The sequence below is a fragment of the Haliotis rubra genome, unplaced genomic scaffold, assembly GCF_003918875.1.
Source record: "Haliotis rubra isolate DU_JTF1 unplaced genomic scaffold, ASM391887v1 Scf245, whole genome shotgun sequence".
Taxonomy (NCBI): domain Eukaryota; kingdom Metazoa; phylum Mollusca; class Gastropoda; order Lepetellida; family Haliotidae; genus Haliotis; species Haliotis rubra.
In genome coordinates, this window is record NW_025766503.1 from 867,686 (window position 1) to 890,494 (window position 22,809).

The window sequence follows — 22,809 nt, forward strand, 5'->3', positions numbered from 1 at the left end:
ATATCATCCTGTGTGCCCATGTATATCATCCTGTGTGCCCATGTATGTCATCCTGTGTGCCCATGTATGTCATCCTGTGTGCCCATGTATGTCATCCTGTGTGTCCATGTATATCATCCTGTGTGCCCATGTATGTCATCCTGTGTGTCCATGTATGTCATCCTGTGTGCCCGTGCATGTCATCCTGTGTGCATTTCATCTTGTGTGCCCGTGCATGTCATCCTGTGTGCATGTCATCTTGTGTGCATGTCATCTTGTGTGCCCGTGCATGTCATCTTGTGTGCATGTCATCTTGTGTGCCCGTGCATGTCATCCTGTGTGCATGTCATCTGTGTGTGCATGTCATCCTGTGTGCATGTCATCTTGTGTGCCCGTGCATGTCATCCTGTGTGCCCATGTCATCTCCTGTGTGCCCATGTCATGTCATGTGTGTGCATGTCATCCTGTGTGCATGTCATCTTGTGTGCATGTCATCTGTGTGTGCATGTCATCTGTGTGCATGTCATCTGTGTGTGCATGTCAAAGGGTGTGTGCATGTCATCCTGTGTGCATGTCATCTTTCAGGACAAAGGGGGTGCACACCCCTGCACCCCATCTGGATCGCCTATGGTGCCCAAGCATGTCACCCTGTGTGCCAATGTAAGTTATCATCCTGTGTGCATGTCATCTTGTGTGCCCGTGCATGTCATCTTGTGTGCATGTCATCTTGTGTGCATGTCATCTTGTGTGCATGTCATCTTGTGTGCCCGTGCATGTCATCTTGTGTGCCCATGAATGTCATCCTGTGTGCCTATGTATGTCAGTGATTACAAGCATATCCCCAACACATCCATGCTACAACAAAAATGTTGGTGCAGGATTGCCTTGTGCTCTGCCTGTCCCAGAGACATGAACCAGAGAACACCCCAAAATCAACTTCACTTCAATCAACATACTGACAGAAGCATCCATAAAATATTCTAAAAGCCTTGTTTGATTTTCCTACTTGATAATTAGACTTGAGACTTGAATCAGCCATTGTTGCTTTTGTTGGTAAGACAGGCGTGGATGCATGATTGACAAGGAGTCTTCGTTGTAACAGTGTCGCACAAAAACAACTGACACTGCTCCTATCATCTTAATGGAAGAGACCTGATTGAAAATAAATGGAATCATGGTTTCTTGGTAGTAATAATTGAAAAGAAGAATTAAATGATCTAAAAACAGAAACATCTGAGTTGATTAAAATTTCTTATTTCAGTTTCATTCATACCTAGAATGTTCTTAAGGAATTAAACTAGAAATTTATCTTCCATGGAGCCAAATTGTTTATCCCAGACTATCTGTGAGAACTAACCTGGGGTAATCAGTCACAGGAAAAAAAGTCAGGGGTACAAAAAGTCCCAATAACCAATTTTATAAATTCAACAAGTTATGTTAATATCATTATGATCAGGAATGCTTGTCTGTCGGAAGTTGATGCAAATTCTTCTGGAACGTCACCAAGGTCACTCAGGTTGGACAGAACTGGTGGGGTCGGTCATTGGTATCTCATGGTTGTCTTGTAGTGTTTTTGAGTGGGAAGCATGGGTCATACTCCATCGCTGGTGTCTGCCACAACCTGGGCAAGTATCTGGCTCGGCTTATCCCTGGTGTCAGTTGCTTGCTTCTTCATTTGGAGTCAAACTTTGGTCATCTCAATCTTGGCATAGCATGTTGGGTGATTGTGTGGCTGTCCAATCTCACTTTTTCTTTGTGAATGTTGGTGCTCAAACCGCCACTGAGTAACTACTATACTAAACAGCAAAAGAAACATCAGTTTGGAATTTTCCTTCACAGAAACGGATAACTGTAAACTCATTTAATGTATTGATTGTATATTTTTGACAATATCTCCAACTTCACCTGAGCAAAGACATTCCTTCCCAAACTCAGAATGGAACCCAGGAAATGGTCTCAAAAGCGCAACCTGATCTCGAGATGGTATGGTGTTCTCCATGTTTTTCATGCAACTCATGCTGCACGTGCTGTTCACAAGGACCAGCCCTATAAAATAATCAAATTACAAGGTCAGCAGGATGCCGCGACTCACAACAGCTCAGAGGAACCAGGCTCTAGGAAGACTTGAAGCTGGCCACACTGCAGAAGCTGTTACCCATCACTTCCAGGTCACCGTTTGGACCATCTACAGGCTGCAGCAACATTTCCGGGCCACCAACTCCACAAATGATTGCCCCCGTACTGGCAGACCAAGGGTGACAGCAAGACGACAAGACCGCCATGTTGTGCGAAAGCATGTACAGAATCTTTTCATGCAGGCATCCGTAACAGCACGCCAGACAGTGGAAACACATGGAAGACCAATCAGTACTGATACAGTGCGCGCCGGCGTCTTAACAGGGAACCTCCATTGCCGTAGACCTTACCTCACCCCCACGTCATCGGCGTGAAAGTCCACAGTTTGCCCTACAACACCAAAACTGGCGATACAGGCAATGGAGAACTGTTCTGTTCACAGATGAGAGTCGGTACTGCGTATCAACTGCAGATGGCAGAACAAGAATATGGCGACGACGTGGCCAGCGTTACTCAGACCAATGTGTTATGGAAAGAGCCTCATGGGGAGGTGCAAGCATCATGGTATGGGGTGGAATAGGCCTGAACAAGAGAGTGGGTCCTGGGGTGTTCCAGAACCTTGGTCCAGGGAGAGGAGGCACCATCACAGCGGTATGCTACATCGAACAAGCTCTCAGACCCCGCGTCATACCACATTTTGCATGTCACTGGAACAACATTTTCCAGCATGATAACGCCTGGGCCCATACTGCCAGAGCTACACAGGACTTCCTGCAGCAAAACGGTCTCAACATTATGCAGTGGCCAGCCTTTAGTCCTGATTTAAACCCAATTGAACATCTTTGGGATGAAATTCAGAGGTGACTGAATAATGTCATACCAAGGCTGAACACAGCCGATTTATTGCGCCAGGCCTTTCTCAGAGTGTTGTTCCAGGTGCCAATGGCCTTCATTAATCGATTGGTGCACTCCATGCATAGACACTGTGCTGCAGTTATTGCTGCTTGTGGTGGTCACACTACATACTGAAGTCAAGAGTCTGAATGGACTGCAAAGGTTCACATAATGTCTTGAAATTGTGCTGAGTTATTCATTAATGTGTCAAGATATTGTACACAAAAAATGGTTTTGATCCGCTTATTATGTCCATTTCTGTAATGATTTGATTACAGTGCCTATCTAAATTTGAATTCGTACTTGAAGGGGTTTTTTGCTGCTGAGTATATATTGACAAAGCATAATCAAAGTAATATACTAAGAAATTGATTTATTTAAGAAACAGTTAAATAGCATTTTCTGGCAATTTTACAACCCAGTAATATATATTATCGTATTGAAACCTTTTGTCCGTGAATTTTTTTCCTCCTTTCTAACCTAGACCCCATCATGTGAGCTATGGCTTAGTCTGGGATGAGCTGTCAATTGGAAGGTGTTAACTTGTTTTGTCTCCATCCACAGACATAAATCTCTCATAACTTGGGTAAATGTCAAGTTAGTCTTGCGAGTCACTAATCTGCCATAATGAGGTGAGGCTTGGAGCATTATTGTGTGTATTTCCAGCCCTCCCCAGCCTGCTGGGACAACCACCACTACTAGTACTGGCAAATCTTCAAGGCCTGGGCCAAGGAGATGTTATGTACTGAATCTGTCACTTGTACAACCATCATTAAAATCTTGTGTGTCATTAGTGTCACTTGTTACACTGCTGAGGTCAGACTCCATGTGGACAAGGAGATAGGACCGTCTGCTCCATACATCACAGGTACACGGTACACAACAACACAATAGACATCATTATTTGTGTTATAACTGAACAAGTGAAACAGCCATTAGATATTCTACAAGCCATGAACTATTGTCACAAGACTGCTTCTGTAAACATCTTAGGGAGATGGTTAATGAGATAAGAGTGTGATTGATCAACAGTGGAACAACCATGATGACGGAAGGGATGATTATTTTGAAGGAATTTGACAAGCTTGTTTACTCTGCTGATGACTCTATTGTGTTATGCTGTTGTCAGTAATATTCTAGCCAAGGTGGATGTGATCTGACAGTAGAAATTGTTGTAAGTTCCACACTAAATCCTACCAGCTGCCATCATTATTCTGGATTCAAGAAAGGAGATAGCTCAGTTACATCTGAGACAACATCACTGCCAATTTGTGGTACATCAACTCATCTTAGTGTTACATGCGTTGAATCAGGGAGACTATGTAAGAGGGAGTGGTCAATCCTCGAAAAGCCCCACAGATATGCCTCGGCTCGTCACTTGACCAGCGTAGTCAATATGGCGGCAGCGTAGTTTTTAAGATTGAGCCCGGTTTATTTTCAACAGCTGATTACATACGCTGAGTGAAGTGACAACTGAAAACCTACATGTTGAAGATAAGTTACCTATTCTGTCACTTCATTTTAAGTCAAATAATTGTTATTAGTGTCAGTATTAGTACAGTAGATTTGTAGTAAAGTTTCTCACTACACAGCGAAGAAAGACTAAATTATATCGCTAAAAACTTCTTTCACATATTCGTTTAATTTTTAGAAGGGAAATATACCTTTAGTTGAAAGGTGTTTGCAAGTAGTAGTGATAGTTTTATAACTAAAAACAATTTGTTAGGGTGTACTTGAGGTGTGTGAAAAATATGACATATCGCCGATCTGCCATTGAAATACTACAGGGCGTTGTTTGAGTGTTTCTAGTTATTGTTCTAAAACATCTTTCACGTACACCTTTAATTGTTATGAGGGGAATATACCATCAGGTGAAAGGTGTTTGTAAGTAATAGTGATAGTTTTATAATTTAATTTTTTTTTGTTAGGGTGTATTTGAGGTGTGTGAAAAATATGACATATCGCCGATTTGTTCTGATCCGCCATTGATGCTTGTGATGCTTGAGTGTTATAGTTCTAAAACTTCTTTCTTTCTTGTTGATCTTTGTATTTGACAAAACTGGAAAGGTGTTTACAAGGCTTTGTGATAGTTCTAAACTTTCTGTTTTTGAGGGGTCTGTGACAGTGTCAGTTAACATTCTGTCAATGCCCATGCCACTTTCCATACATGCAATAAGATATCTGAATTAGTTACTAATGTAAAAAAATGTCTCAGAGTAGATTTTTAAAAAAAAGGACAGCAGATGTTAACACATGTGTTCTACCGATAGTTTTGCATTCTTTAACATGTTTGGGGAGGGATGGCCGTGGTGTATCATTTATTCTTTCATTCATTCACATGTTATTTTTCTTTTGTTCTTTTTCTTTATTTCTTTCATTCATTCACATATAATTCTTGCTCTTAATTCATTCATTCATTCATTGTAAAATTCCGACTGATACAATACACTGGCTGAAGTACTGTTAAACGCAGCCGAAGTTGCGCTGGGAAAGAACCAAGTCATTGTGGGCGTTGGAGCATGACGAAGCACACGCTAATTAGTACTAATGGTTAAGAAAGCAAGCGAGTGACGTATCCCTGTTGTAGAGTATCCATGGTTGAATAAACACTTTAAAATAGTGTTGCATGCATTCTGCATTAGTTCTGTACTGATTTCTGGATTAACAGCAGTCTTGAAAATATGGTCTTGACAAATATACTATATTTTCATGTCAGTTCAGATTCTGTAGTTTGCTAAGTATGTCACAAATCAGAATCAGATAAAACCACCAAAAGTGATGTTTCTTCGCAAAGTTAAAGGTGACATGCAACGTAAAACACAACTTTGCAGATTCTGATACCTTTCGGTATGGACTTACCAAAACAAATCATCAAAAATGCAAATTCAACTTATAAAGTTGAAAAATAACGCGATGAAAAAAACCGCGCGAAATCGGAGTTCAAAGCGATTCGCTAATTTTCCCCGACTTTTCGGGAAAACGGTTTCAACAGCTGGGCTGGGCAAAGCTCATATGCGTCGCAAGCAGTGAAATAGGTTCGCCGCTTCAAGAAAGAACTTACTTGGAAGCGGGCTATCCGGTGAATACTTCGGTGAAGGCTTTGGTGTGAGCTATTTTCCTAAAGTTTTGTTGATATCTCACAGGCTTAAGCTTTTTATATGTTATGACAGTAAATAAACTGTTTATATAATTTCATTTGTCTATTTCACCACACGTTCTTCTTACCGAGTCACTTTCTCAGTTCGATACTTAAAAGCAATGTCATTATTTAGTGTTGACAGAATTTCTAACTGCGATATAGATATGTCGTTGTCACAGACAAAACTCAATGTCTTGTTTTATTGACACCTGTGTGTCTGCCTGCCTGTCTGCTAATGACAATATTCAATACACAACTGTGATCACTGACCACATGCAATTTGAACTTAACACCAATCAGGCTATACACCATAAACAAAACGCATTGATTTATGACCCGAGTTCGGTCTCTTTCACATTATGTAATTACACAGACAGGCAGGTGTGATACTTGAACACATGACATGTTATGATGTCTGTTGATTGCAAAATGTTATACACAAAAAATGAGCATGTATTTACAAAACCCAACATCTCTATATATACACACACAATGAGCCGTGAGGGCATCTGCAAATGAACCAGCCGTTACACTTGAGTGCACACCCACCCGCTCTGACTGGGTGCAGTATCCCGGCTGCTTCCTTTCTTGGGAAGTAAACCCAAGTACACAATATTGCACTTTTGATTTGCGATTGTACGCTTATAATTGTGTTTATATGTTTTTTCATAACCAGCAATGTATATTATATGTCATGAATAAGTGATAATTGTGTTTTAATTATGTTTGATTTTTTGGTTGCATGTGACCTTTAACAAATTACCAGCTCAAAGCATGGACACAAGTAGTTTTACTCACTAGATGTTTATGGTCTTGCCAACGCTATCAACGATATTTCAGTTTTCATTTGACCAATGCAACCGCTGACTCCACCACACATGCACATCACCCATACGGGGGCACACAGACATAGGCCAGCAAGGATTTAAAAGCAATAATGACTAAATGTAGACAGATTATCATATTATAGTGATTATTTTAGATTCTGTTAACTCCAATTACAATGATGTGTTGCTTGTGGTGTGTGAAGAAGTTTGAATCAAGGCTTGTGTGAATAAGGGTGGCTCAATGCTTGTGGTGTGTGAAGAAGGGTGGATCAAGGCTTGTGGTGTGTGAAGAAGGGTGGATCAAGGCTTGTGGTGTGTGAAGAAGGGTGGCTCAAGGCTTGTGGTGTGTGTGAAGAAGGGTGGCTCAAGGCTTGTGGTGTGTGTGAAGAAGGGTGGCTCAAGGCTTGTGGTGTGTGTGAAGAAGGGTGGCTCAATGCTTGTGGTGTGTGTGAATAAGGGTGGCTCAAGGCTTGTGGTGTGTGTGAAGAAGGGTGGCTCAAGGCTTGTGGTGTGTGAAGAAGGGTGGACCAAGGCTTGTGGTGTGTGTGAAGAAGGGTGGCTCAAGGCTTGTGGTGTGTGTGAAGAAGGGTGGCTCAATGCTTGTGGTGTGTGAAGAAGGGTGAATCAATGCTTGTGGTGTGTGTGAAGAAGGGTGGCTCAATGCTTGTGGTGTGTGAAGAAGGGTGGATCAAGGCTTGTGGTGTGTGAAGAAGGGTGGCTCAAGGCTTGTGGTGTGTGTGAAGAAGGGTGGGTCAAGGCTTGTGGTGTGTGAAGAAGGGTGGCTCAATGCTTGTGGTGTGTGTGAAGAAGGGTGGATCAAGGCTTGTGGTGTGTGAAGAAGGGTGGTGTAAGTGCGGCTGCTTGTACTAGTCCAGACTTAAGCTGGTTTTATAGTGCTAGCCCACTGAGATACCATGCCGCAGTGAAGCATGAATACCCCACTCAGACACATTATACTGACTCCGAGCCGACCAGTCCTTGTTGTACCCATTAATGCCGAGCGCCATATTTTAACGTCTTTTGGTATGACGCGGTCGGGGATCGAACCCACGACCTTCCGCTCTCCGGGCGGACGCTCTAACCACTACACCACGGACGTGGTCTATTAAGCAGAGATAATAAAGGTATATGTTCTTCTTCCTTACCATAGTTGAGAATATTCTGGTGTTAAAAAACCCAAATAAGTGTCATGAATATCACAGAAGAGTTCCAGTCAAGATCTTCAAAGGTGACATATCGTTTCGGCCAAAAACCATGTCAGTGTAATTTCAAACTACATCATTTGTTGATTTGTTATGTCCACAAAATACACATGTTTAGAGACAAGAACATTTCGAGTAGTCGACAATTAAATAACTTAAAAATGAGGTATTCGAATGTGTTCGTTTCTTGAAGGATTCCATGAACAAATACGCATATGAAATGTAACTTACATTACTGCAGAGTTCTGAAATTATGAATTTTCAGATAAATACTGCAAATTTCACTTCAACAGACAGAACAAATTAAGATGATTTAAAAACGACATAAATCGTTTCAAGCAACCTTCATTTTCGAATCGGTAAAATCATCTCTCACATACAAGTTTGATACTAAATCATACTGCCGTGACTCTCACTCGTAGCGCACATTTTAATATTGGACTATGGCTCTATGAATTGTAATCCTCCATACAATCAGTAAGGTTTGACTGAGAAACAAGCAAACACACTTTCAATTAATTGAAATCTCTAACTGAAAGGACATCCAACACTCTGTGCTTCTCAACAACATCCAATTACAGCATTCTTCGAGATTTGCCTACAGGAACAGGTTCACCTATCTTGCACAACACATCAGAAGCTGGAAACTATATCTCATTATCACATTTAGAGTACTGAAAAAAACTGCCTTTTCTTCTCCGAAAATGGGCGGTTGGGTAACCGAGTGGTTAAAGCGTTCCCTCGTCACGCCGAAGGCCATGGTTTGATTCCCTACATGGGTACAACGTGTGAAGCCCATTTCCGGTGTCCCCCGACTTGTTAATGCTGGAATATTGCTAAAAGCGGCATAAAACCCGACTCACTCGCTAACTCATTTCTCCAAAAAGGATAAAAAGGATATTTCCGCTTCATTATCCTCTCCATCTACTTGAAGCACATTTGAAATGTACGTTACCATATTATGTATGCTCATGTTTTACCCCAAATACCCTCTAGGTATCTGGAGTTACATTTATATGCTACATGCAAACACTTATGCCAACAACATGGTACGATTTTAGCAAAATTGTTTCACATTTTAATTCAAGACGTAAAATAATAAACGCATGGATATATCTGCTTGATACATTCTTCATACTAGTTAAACGTCATAAGAATTTAATAATATTAAAGATTATGAAATTGATGTTTACTTTAAATGTCCATTAATAACTGCATACTCTGGTGAAATGTACGTTACCCAGTGTAACTTACATTTCACTGTCTGTTTACATGCATAGTTCGACAACCATAGTTCACGTCAGCCACAGCCAAGATACAGAAGTAAATTGACCCTAGGGGAATGGATTATATGAACAAAACTATTTCTGTGTTTCCCTTACATTCTTTGAGACAAAGAAACATTTTGATAACAAAGTTTCAATCACCATTTAATCATATTTTGACCGATACTGAAGATATTAATTCGTAGATCTGCCGCCTCAGGACTCTATGACACGTGGTGGGTTAAAATAGTGACGCATGCAAAAGTCGTATTGAGCTGGGCAACGTCAGAATAAGAAAAGCCGAATGTACTGGTATCGTACATTTCAGTAACGTACATTTCTTTCTATCAACAATTTCCCAATATCTGTTCAAACTTGTTAAGAATTAAACAAAAAATGTTGATATCGTGATAAGACCATTAATGTTTATAATTATCATGCAAGATAAATTAGGATATATTTTGTTTACTTTGATATTATAATAGTCACGTACATTACATCCTTAACCATACGCATTTGACAGGCCTAGTTCAAACAGGGACACAGTAGAAACATGCAAACTTATGGGATCCGTCAGACTTCTTTCACAGCTCTTTCTCATGACTATCTCAAAACAGATGTATCTTACTCGCATATATCTTAAACAGTGCCCCTTTAATAATCCTTTAAAATAATCCAAATCCTTTAATAAACTAAAGAAAGCTGACACAAATTTTCGTAAATTACAAACTGGGGACAGACACTTTAGACTTGACAGTAAAGTTATTTAACGTCCTGTTTAGTTTCTTTGATAGGTAAATGAAACGTCTATCATTGCAAAAGACTAGTCTGTTTACCGGGTTATCAGTAATGAAAACTACACACTGACTGTCGTTTGAAGTGTGTACAGTATTTGCGGCGACAGTCACGTACATTTCAAAATTAACAATTAATTGGATATATTTACTTTATTCCTGACATGTGGCAGACACGTGTTGTTTAAATCATTAGTAAGGGTGGTGACATGTTGCAAAATGCAAAAGAATCAACTAAAAGGGAAAGCCAGGAAAATACAGAGCGCGGCGACACAAATGCGCCCTTTTATTGAGAATGAGTGATAAACAGAAAATATCACACTTTTGTACTCTCTGGTGAAACGTTCCAACATGAGTACTAAATCACCAGCTACACCTGGGGCTGCAGCATACAGCTCCTGCAGCAGCAAATCATTTCCAGTTTACTACAGGAGAAGATTCCACACTTGTTCACACCAATAGCTTCATCATGAAGTCACACAACAGAAGGCAGTACACCAGCAATCACAATACTTCACATTTGGGTTTCTGTCCAGCTGCAGTAAATACCCTCTTAGTCGACAAGGAAAAATATTATGAAAGGACATGAGAAACCAACAAAATGCTACATGAGACCCACAACGCAGCACATACATGGCCTTTGAAAGACTGTGATAAAGCATCGTGAAATGTCATTAGGGAGAGTGATTGCTGTGTTGATAAGCGAGACAGCAGAGGTCAAACTCCTGACAACCCATGCAACTACCAACTTATCAGAAGAACTGTTCACACAAGGCGTTATGAGTTAGATAGCAGTAGCATCAGTTAGGCATGAACACTTATATTACAATAAATACTGATGTGGAAATACTGCCCAAAAGAAATGTCTTATGCACAAAATAACTTTGTACTTGCATGTCTAGTGCCTTTCGCTACCAACATGAGAACCAACATGCAGCTTATGGCATCACTTCCAGTTCATGAAAACGTCAATTCCACTTCACGGAATCGATACCCGTGAAGGTCCGGGTTACAATATTGATCTTCAGTAACCCTATGATGCGGGACTAACGGGATCGGGGGTCAGGCTCGCTGACTTGGTTGACACATGTCATCGGTTACCAATTGCGCAGATCGATGCTCATGCTGTTGATCACTGGATTGTCTGGTCCAGACTCTATTATTTACAGACCACCGCCATATAGCTGGAATATTGCTGAGTGTGGCGTAAAACTAAACTCACTCACTCATGCAATCAAGCATTACTCACACTTAATGGAAATAAACATCACTTCCAAGTTCATGATTTATGTAAGAAGGTCCCCAGCCTCCTCCTACCTACATTAGCACCTACTTGCAGTTTAATTGAATTACTTTCAAGTTCATGAAAATGCATCTTATCCACTACATCATATATACAAGTATCTGAATTCCTTGTTCAAACTATACATTTTCAGCTAACAGAGTTTAAATGAGCCTTGCCTCGATCATCATGACTGCTCAGCCAGCTGCATTTACAGTCTTGACCAATGCCAGAGAGCTGGAAGTTAGCATGAAGGGGATCCAAGGGAGGGATTTTAAATCACATGACACAAGTTTACTATAACTGTTGTTATTCCACTTACATTATATTTAAATCATGACTACAATTCCTTTATTACAGGTCATATATATCTAATATGGTTGTATTGTACTACACTGAAGTAGAATAAATGTAACCAGTAATAAAATGACATTTGAGTAACTTGAGACATCCCCATGTTGTCAATGTGATCTGACAGGTGATATCCAACCAGTGAACCTGAAATCAATTCATTTGTTTTTTTCATCTGTTAGCAAGTGTTGTATGTATTTAAGACTGTTGAATAAACATGCTCACAACTAAACTAAACTAAACCAAGTAAATTCAAAAGTAGAAAATCGGGGATTAATTTACAGGAAATAGACTCTCTTCTAACATACATCAGCACTTGCAATTGTTTTTATGGACACCAATTCAGTTTTGCACAAGAGTGCTATACTATTAAGCATTACAAACAGAAAACAGAAGACAAACATATTTCTATTGCAAATATACAGGCTGTTTATGCACAAATCGCATTGTGGATGGGATTTTTAAATTTCCATTGATTTTGAAGGTTTTATTGTGTGCAAAATACGCATTATGTCAGAAAGCATATGTTAAATCTCCAAATCATCATCATTAAATGTTTTTACAAGGTGGTTGCCTTGGGAGTGCTTTATAGACAGTCCTATACGGTACTCTGTAATATACCTATCATAACCTCAAGGCTATGTTAGTTTAACCTGAGTAAATCACCTCAAGTTTGTTTTTCTTTAACAACTGCAAAATGACTTGTTCCTGGTAACTGAACTAGATACACTCAACAAGATAATGACCAAACCCTGCTGACAGGATGCCATGGACTGTAACCTCCATAGAAATACAAATCAATTATCATTCATAAGCAGCACAATTGTAACATGCACTTTAATATAGCATATGTCATATTTTCTTAAAAGATGGTGGGCATCCAATCCAAGTATGCTGTGCACACTTCAGTATTTGGGAGAAAAGAAAGAGTCATCTAATAAATGTACAGCAAAAAACTAAATTGCATCCCTTCAAATATATGAACAAATGAAAATATAATAACAAATTTCTTTTGAAATATAAATCTCTATAATTTGATGATTTCGCATTTCAATAGTATTTGCTGTTCTGCAAGGCATTGTTACCAACAGAGAATAGGATTTCCTCATAAACTAAGTTCAAAATAGCAATCTGATATTGACATTTTCTGACAGACCTATCAGTCATTCAATGAAAACATACCCAATAACTTACAAGAAATTTGACGTAAAAATTGGAATAAAACTTATTACAAACCATTATTTATTCTCAGGAATAATATATTCCAACACTCTAAACACACGTTAATCACAGTGTAGAATTCTGGTACATGTGATGGCTCTATCAAGATATTTTCTTCACATGGCATAGTTGAGGCTTCCTGACATCACAGTCATGAAGAGACTATGTTGATGTATAGTAGTCCAAATACAACAAGTATTCCAAACATCAAAAGTATGCCATTTATGATTAGGTATTCATTTTCTATCAGTAAAGTTCATTTCATGGTATCAGTAGTGTTTATCTGATCATGGTTGCTGTAAATATTGGGGAACTGGTGCGGTCTGAAGATAGTTCACTCATAAGGTTCACAAAATTAATCAATGCAAACCATATTTCCAGAATTTTGAACAAAACTATAAAGAGAAACATGTCAAACAAAAGTCCAGTTACACAATTAACACTTTTAATCCCAGCAGACCAGGTGTAATGATACAAGGTACTTCAAATAGTCCTGCTGACATGGTACACCATGGTACTTCTGGTGGTACTCCTGCTAACATCACAACTCAGCACAAGTTTGTATTGTACGGCCCTCGGTACAGCTGTATTTCTTTCTTAAAGCATGCATTATACTAATACACTAAAAGTAACTGACAGTTACTGGAGTGTAAGTGTAACATACAACTCTCCCAACAAATGATATTGAAAAACTGAGTACAAAGACTATTGCCAATATTGATAGCCTACAGGCTGCACACACCCTACACTCCTGTTCCCTATCCAGATACTCAACACTTGATGTGTCTTGAAGGGCGTCATCTCCAGTACCAATATAACAAAGTCTTACAACAGTGCCACAACTCCTTGGGTGTAGCGAACGGGCCAGATTACTGTCTGGATTATTGTTCTGGTACAATGGCCGGAACATGTCAGGCAGACAGAAACCCTACTCGTACAGTGACAGTGCCTGTGAAGACAACCTCATACAACTTCTCCTGTATTGATCAGCATCCTGCTCTAAGATGCATATTTCCCTGACAAAGGTTCATTCCATGTACACTCTAATGCATGATTCTGGTTTAATTTGCTATCATACAGTAATTAATTAGAGTAGAATTTGTACGTCAACAGTGTTATTGATGTCCTACATTCATAAGGCCGGGTCATATGGTTGATGCACTACTGTACTCATACAGTGATAACTGGCAGGTCAACGACAAAGGGTATTTTCACTGATACAGTTGGGTTTGGTTAGTCATCTAATTAGATTACACACACAAAAAAAGGAGTTGTGAAATCAAACAGATGACTGAATATTGATTTACTCGGTTTAGCCTTTGTAAAAAAAATATACATCATATGACATTCTAATCTCAACATTTGAATTTAAAGGACTGGTAATTGTCTAGAGATGAAGATGAAAAGAGAATAAGAACATGATTACAGCCAGTGTATGTTTGAAAGAGAAGGATGCAGTAGTCGCATAATAGGACTGCCAATAGGATACGGATGTCATACTGAATCCTGAAATAAAAATGCTAACGTGTTCCAGAAATGAAAATAACTGTAGATGATTCTTACCATCAAACCCTAACAAACATTGATTGAAACAAACAAGTTTCCAACAGGTTACTGACCTCTATCCAAGTAGATAGATCTGTGACTGACAAAGTATAATTCCCCACACATATGAACAGTTTGTGTTCATTACTCTGAACAATGTTTAGGTTGTTTCACGGTCTGTATAGCCTGCATGCTATGCATTGTTCCTTTGGCAGTTTGTGTTATTTACACGCAGGTAACACACAGTAAACAGTTTGAGGGAAAGTGTTTGTCATCTAACTGAAAGACTATCTCATGTGTTGCTGTATCACTGAAGAGGTGCCTTATTGTATCGGATGCTTACTGTCTTGTAACTCACACACTGTTCGTAATTTAAAACCATGTGAGCAACAACTAAATATACATTATGTTGTGACAATAAATGTGTTCATGACAACTTTTGCTGCTGAATGACTGTGAGGTAAGAGCTACAACAATTGAACTGCTGGGATGATATGGGTGCAACCATATGATTAGATTACATAAGGACTGCTGGGATGATATGGGTGCAACCATATGATTAGATTACATAAGGAGGATACTATTTATTTGTTTTTGCTGTAACACTTTCTGTGAAGGAGATCATTTAAACAAGCTTCCTGTAATGTGTCTCCCTCTTGAGCCCAGGCCACACAATGGCTCAAGGTGTGTTATGGTTCAGAGGTACCTCCTTCAATTGCCAAATCCCTGCCTTGCCCTGTGAGTGTTCTCTGTTTCAAAGTCCTAATCTACAACCTGCATCACGTTGGTGTGCTAGCTGATTTATTTCTGTATTATTACAGTATGGGTTTGTGATCGAATGATGTATTTATGTATCAATAAAACATAAAAACAGATGTGTCCAGTCCTTGTACATCTTTATTCACATTGTACATGTTTTTTTATTCTGAGAATAAAACAAAAACAAAAACAAAAATACTACAAGTGCTAGCTGTTCACCGCACACTCTGCTTATCCATCTGTCTACACTGAAATATTGTTCCAGATGTTTGAGAGAGCTGTGGATTTAGACATTAACTTATTTAGTTAAACACAACCAGTCAGTATCAGACAGCTGATTCACAGGGAAGGAACCACTCTCTTTCAGTTATTCTATGTTTCACTTGTGAAACTTGATTTCAATATTGCAATTGCAGTCTTCACAAAATTTAGGTTGAATGACCACAATATGCCATGTGGTTTTCTTGTATTGCTGTAGCATGTTAGGAGAACTTGCAGTTTGGACATACACACAAACAGACATACGGTACTCATGGCCAGATATGTTTGGAGATATTAGTAAAACAATATGGGCAACAATTGTTCAGCTTGACCTCCCTCAATCCACACTACAAGAATAGTAGCAAGATATGGCATTACTGCATCCACTTTTTTTACAAAATGAACTGGTATTCTAATTCATGCAAAAAGAGTTGATAATTAATTTCAAAAGTCATCAGTGGTTTATATTTCTCATATTTTCTGAGTTTACCAATGTTCCACCTATATGCCGATGCATCAAGTGAAAACTAGACAAACATCCCGCAGCTAAAAGCATTAAAACATCATCTAATGTGCTTCATAGCACTTAAAAGAAAGAAAGAAAGAAAGCTCTAACTCAAAAATGGAATAAAACATATATTTTCTAGCTTAATAATACAGGCTCCATTACAAGCCAGTCCTTTGTGAAGATGATGCTGACATTGACTGAAGATGCTGTAATCCTGACAAATTGTTTTACACAGAATAAGAGTACTAGTGTACTTATCTACACACAAGGTCCGAACAGCTGATTGAAGTTCATACTGAACAGTTACCACTCACGAACTGACACATACTGACCTCCAGTAATGTCAGCAGAACAACCAATCACTACCTTGAATATGTCAGAACAAGCTGGGGATGTATGTTCAAGACACTCTCTCAACTTAGGTGAATCAGGGGCGAGGACAGGGTTGGACAATTGGTGGTTGAAGGGTCAGTGGATGGGGGGGATTGGTGCTTGGGTTTTGTGGTTTGCTGTTTGGGGTTTGAGGCTTAGGGTTAGGGATTTGGGATTTGGGTGCACATATCCCTCTTTCCAAAGAAACATATCAGTGCCTGCTTAACCTCTGTGTCTAGTTTGTTGAAATTGGGACATGTGTAAATATCTTGATGAAATAATTTGTGCATATTAAATAATCAAACAAATAAACAAACATGTATATGATGCTCTGTTTGATTGGCATTTCAGAAGTTGATTGATTAAAAGAAAGGTATAAGGTATTATTCATCAACTTATAAAATGCCAATCAAAACAGTATCATACCTTTCTTATGTATATGATGTGGACAATGGAAACAATTCAATCATGAATTAAAGGCCCCTATTGATTTAAAAAAAAAAAAAAAATTGAAACTGCCATCTTCACAGCTTGGGCCAGCTGATCTGAAGCTTCCAGAAGGCACTTGACCAGTCTGTGCCCCCAAAGTTTTACTCTACAGACCTATCTTGGCTATAAGTAAGGTTTTCTGCAGATTTTGATGTTATGACACTGAGCTAACAGCTAACTTTAGGCTTAGTCTTGAACTACACTCCCTGGCCATAAGTAAGTTCCCAAAATAATTGATGTTATCAATGTCAATCAAATCTTGAAATTGTTGTCTCTTGTGGTTCACCATAGGTCATGATGTCTATATATCGCAGGAACCTTTTTACATGGTACACTTTATGCCTCTTTACCGGTTTTTACTGATTTTGTCCTCTGCTTCCATGATGGTACCTTGCAGCAGGGAAATCACAACTAACCAAAAGAAAATAATTATAAATCTGTCAAATGATGGTTATTCTGGACCAAATATTGAAGAAGTGACAGATATTATCAGAACAATTACAAAACTTCTTCAAAGAGCATGATTCATCAGAAAATAGGAGACGAAGTGGGTGACAAAGAAAATCGGGATTAGGAACTTTTCGCTTTCTAAAACTAACCAGAGGACAGACAGAGGAAGACTTGACAACAAAATTTAACAACATATATATTAAATTTGTCATCTTGAACAGTTAAAAGAGGTTAGTATAAGGGATCAAGTACCATGTTGTGTCCACGAAACTAACCTTATCTTGACAGTTAACAAATAATTAGTCAGACATGATGTTTAGTTATGAGACTCAAACTGTTATTGGGTGTTTGAGGCCTCAATGCAGAGGTGTGTGTTCTCACAGGACAAAGTTTGCTGTGTATCATGTAACCTATTATGGCGAGGTATATGACTGCTTAAGGCCAGACATTCTCATAATGATGATCTCCCAAGAAGATAATGCCTGTTGCCATCTTGTTTCATTACCAGCTAACCAGTGGAAATCTGACACTGGTATGTGCACTCTACAGCAGTCCACAGACTCCAGACATCAATATTATACAACATGTTTGGAGAGTACTGAAACATAATGTGGCAAGACATTTGGAGTTGATCAGAAACAAAGCTGATCTGATATGGATAGTAAGTGAGGAGTGGACCCACTTACCACCACATTACATGTACAGAGTATTCTGTGATGAATCCAGTGTGTTGCCAGTAAGACAGGAGTGGACCCACTTACCACCACATTACATGTACAGATTATTCTGTGATGAATCCAGTGTGTTGCCAGTAAGACATGTTACTAAATTGCAGGTATTTCCATCAAATACTTTTTAATATTTGCTTGTAAAAAGTCATCCCAGTCTTTTGATGTCAACCAACTGTAGAAGCTGACTGTAGACCTATTGATTATGATCCAGGCATGCTGTTTTTTTAAAAACAATTTTCCAAAATGTCCAAATGTTTGTTTGAATATTCACAGTATCTCTGAACCAATCTTGCCAGAAAATACACTAACAGCATGATGATTCAAATCTATGATGAGTGCAAATTTCATTATATATTCATTCCATGTGTTTTCCTGAAATTTCATATCCTGCAGCCTTGGACCTTCATTACTATATACCCATGGTTTTGGCCTTCATTTTTCACAATGTCATAGTGAGTTGAGAATGCTGTACTCTGATATACAAACTTTGAAATGTTCTATGCAAATGTGAAAACAGTTTATCCATTGCAATTTGCCATAACATGGGAAAGGGGCAGGAATTCAGAGATCCCAAATCATTTTCTGTTCTGTTCAAAACATGGCAACAATCCTACCATAACTGTGAACACGGCTTCCTGTGTCTCCTTTTTACCAACATGAACACTGCTGTTACTATAAACATGGCTTCCTGTGTCTGCTATTGACCAACATGATCTTGGGTGTGATCTTGGGTGTGACTATGTACATGGCTTCCTGTGTCTGCTATTGACCAACATGATCTTGGGTGTGACTATGTACATGGCTTCCTGTGTCTGCTATTGACCAACATGATCTTGGGTGTGACTATGTACATGGCTTCCTGTGTCTGCTATTGACCAACTGCTATTGACCAACATGATCTTGGGTGTGACTATGTACATGTACTATTGGCTTCCTCTGTCTGCTATTGACCAACATGATCTTGGGTGTGACTATGTACATGATCTTGGGTGTGACTATGTACATGGCTTCCTATGTCTGCTATTGACCAACATGATCTTGGGTGTGACTATGTACATGGTTTATGACATCATTCAAAAGAGATAAAATGCTATTACATATAAAGTTCTTAATAGAGCTCAAAGAAAATTCTGGAATCAAATAATTTTCAACAAGCTTGATCTCACAGGTTCAGGCCGGCTTGTGAAACACCCAGTTAGAATCTGCTGACACCACACAACAGCCTTACAACATGATACAATGTTGCAAACATATTTAAGTCTTAGTTTACCTTTTTCATATTTTAGTAATTCGAAAGATATGAAATTTTGCCACTTAGAAAACTGAAGTTTTGTTTTTTAGCATACAATAAGGTAAAAGAATATGATAAATCATCATTGTTGGAATTCTGATGACAGTTAAAATTTATTACACCTTACAACTGCTTTATACAAACATAATGTACACGTGAACGAAGCATGCCCAATTTGCACAAAACTTAATACACAACCATCCAATAGGACTTCACCAGCAGACAAATTACACAGCAGAAATTCTGCAAACACATCAGCACCATGAATCTGTCATTGATTTGTATTGGCTGTATTCAGACGAGAGGGTTCAGGAATAGATTACCGGTAGCATTGAGTCAATTTCTCACAAAGAGTCCATTTACCTTGAAAATCCTCTAAAAATAAAATAGTGATTGTTAGACACCTTGTACAACTAACTAGCATCCTGCGTTTTCAATAAGGACTTGAAACAGGAAATTGAAAACATTTTTCTTTTAGACTTAGTTTCATATTTGTCATGTTATCTTTTTCACATTTTGAATGTACTAGAACAATCATATTTTGCGCAATATTTGGTACATTCCAAAAAACAATATCCAGTTTCTCTGCCACAAGACTGCCACAAGAATCACACACAACTAAGACAGCATTTCCACCAGCTTCTAGGTTTCTAACTAACAAAATACAATATACTCAGATTGTAAGATTGATTCTTATTATTCATAGGCTTCATTTATGTCTATTAGATTTCACTGGTAATAGGTAGTGATATTCTTTGTCAATATTGTTGTACATACTTGGTATTTTCTGTGGTGATTGAGTGACCAAGTACACGCTGTCATTCTTTCCAGGCTCTTCCACTTTAATCAAAAGCAACAAAACTCTTTTCACATCTATTAGAAATCTCTGCTAAAAGCAGAGAAGATTGTTCAATTCCGACTAAAGCATGAGTATGTTTCTGAAACACCATCAAGTAGAGACAACCCCAGGTTAAGGGATAGCATATCCTGTCCAATCTGTGGCACCAATCATAAACAAATGCAAAGGCAATTGATAACCCAAACAAATACATATGGTACAAGTCAAAGACAACTGCATCAGATTCTGTTTGTCACTGATGCATCCATTCTGGAAATGTTCTTTACATGGCCACCATAAAACGTTTTGAAAATTTACGGAGGCCTTGAATGTTGTAAATCATGATGAAAAGTTTTCATAGATGTGAAGTATTTTTCATGCAATAAATAACCCAAGAATACCAAGAATTGCCAATATCAAGTATGTATATTGTAGGCCACAGAGTATGTGGCAGTTTCAGGATGTTATGTTTGTTGGAACATTAACTATGAACTACATAAGAAACAGACAATTGTCTGGTATATTTTCAAACCTCTACATGACTGAAACTGCAGTCTGTTAACACGTTTTGTCTAAGATACATATTTTTCAAATAAAACGAATTTATGAATAACTGTACAACTCTTTATGTAATTGTTTAACTAAAACTGAATGGATTACTTCAATCAATTTAATCCTATTCACACAATACTAGAAGAAACATGAATTCTATAATTGTTTTTGCTTGTTTAATAGACAGAACATTGATGCTAGATGTAAGTTCAACCCCACAATATTAATGAATTACTCAGTAAGCCTTTATAAATACATATTCCACAGTATATTTTTAAGCACTGAACAACTGATTCCTTTTGCACCAAATCATCTCAGCAGCAAGTTTTTCTGTTTTTATCCCATCTGGGACATCTAATGTTCCAATTATACATCTGTAAAAAGCAAAAGTTAAACTAAATGGATGTAAGTGACTCCGAGAGAGTGGAAACAACTGCTATTTTTACCCAACCCACACATTCATGTGGATACCAGTAGGACATTGAACTGATTTGTGTATAAGAGAAGGTAAGGTCATTTATACCACCAGTCCTATTAAATATGTTTGGCAGTTTCATATAGACATATAGTTGCCTTAGACAGGAATGATACTGAAGTCACCAATAAATGTCCTTTTTCACAAGATTCAAACCTTGTAACATCTCATTACCAAGCAATCCTGACATGACAACCACACAGAAACTGGCACAATAGGCCTATAACCAGATTGAAAAATACTTCACATGACATGCACTACTAGTAAGCTGAATTACTGAATTCTCAGTTTTCCAAGAAAAATCGTTATTTGTATTACCATTAGTTGGTACATGAGAATGTAGTGAATGCTTGACATTAAACCTGTGGCAAGTCAAATCTCCTACAGAGACGAATGATGAGGAGGACAGCACCCACTAGGAGCATTTGAGTGGCATGCTGGTATTACCTTCTGGCACCATAGACATCTGGAATATTTGCAAATTAATGATGCTTTCAGCTAAACTGTCACAACTGTCAACTGAATGGCATCAAATGTGTCGAGAATAATGCCCAAATGGAGTTTCACATCTGTATGTGCAATAAATTTCCACAAACAAGCCATGTTTCTCTTCATGTATATCATCATACAGTGCACATAACCATCAGTTGTGCTACAAGTTAAAGCATATATTTCCAGGCAGTAGCTGGTGTGCCTTTCATAAAGGAATTTGTTGATTAAGCATTTTCTTTATAGCTTCTTGAACATGACCTTGCAGGTGACAACACTATTTGACAGTAGAGTGAGTGAGTGAGTGAGTGAATATAGTTTTAGGCTGCCAAATAGTGAGAAACTGTCCATGTGTAAAAGTAAAATCCTAACAATAATGTGCAAGGCTCAATTTAAGGAAATGAAACCTACATGCAGATGCTTGATGGGCATTTGGAAGTTGGAAGGTAACGTAACAACGTATGGTATGGATTTACAATTTCTTTAATATTTACAACACAATGTTTCTGGGCTACTTCTTGCCCCTTCATCAGGGGAATTCCATTCCCCTGATGAAGGGGCAAGAAGTAAATTTCATCCCCCTGATGAAGGGGCAAGAAGTGAATTCCATTCCCCTGATGAAGGGGCAAGAAGTGAATTCAAATTTCCCTGATGAAGGGGCAAGAAGTGAATTCCATTCCCCTGATGAAGGGGCAAGAAGTGAATTCCATTCCCCTGATGAAGGGGCAAGAAGTGAATTCCATTCCCCTGATGAAGGGGCAAGAAGTGAATTCCATTCCCCTGATGAAGGGGCAAGAAGTGAATTCCATTCACCTGATGAAGGGGCAAGAAGTAAATTCCATTCACCTGATGAAGGGGCAAGAAGTAGGCCAGAAACACTGTGTTGTGTGCAATGTGGTATAAATATGAGGTTGCTTTTTTCAGTTTCAGGTTGCACCAGTGCAAGTTCTAAATGCTTAAATTGAGCCCTAATGTCAGTGACATTTTCAAAGGAATCATTCTTTATTGACAGTTGGTGT

General features: G+C 38.6%; 2 protein-coding genes across 2 annotated transcripts in view; one reads left to right on the top strand and one right to left on the bottom strand.

Annotated features, from left to right (window-relative positions):
• The window catches only part of LOC124279024 (ATP-dependent RNA helicase DDX1-like), a 396,346-nt gene that overhangs the window by 163,599 nt on the left and 209,938 nt on the right, over nucleotides 1-22,809 (bottom strand).
• The window catches only part of LOC124279037 (probable G-protein coupled receptor 139), a 42,609-nt gene that overhangs the window by 16,501 nt on the left and 3,299 nt on the right, over nucleotides 1-22,809 (top strand). The window lies entirely within an intron of this gene.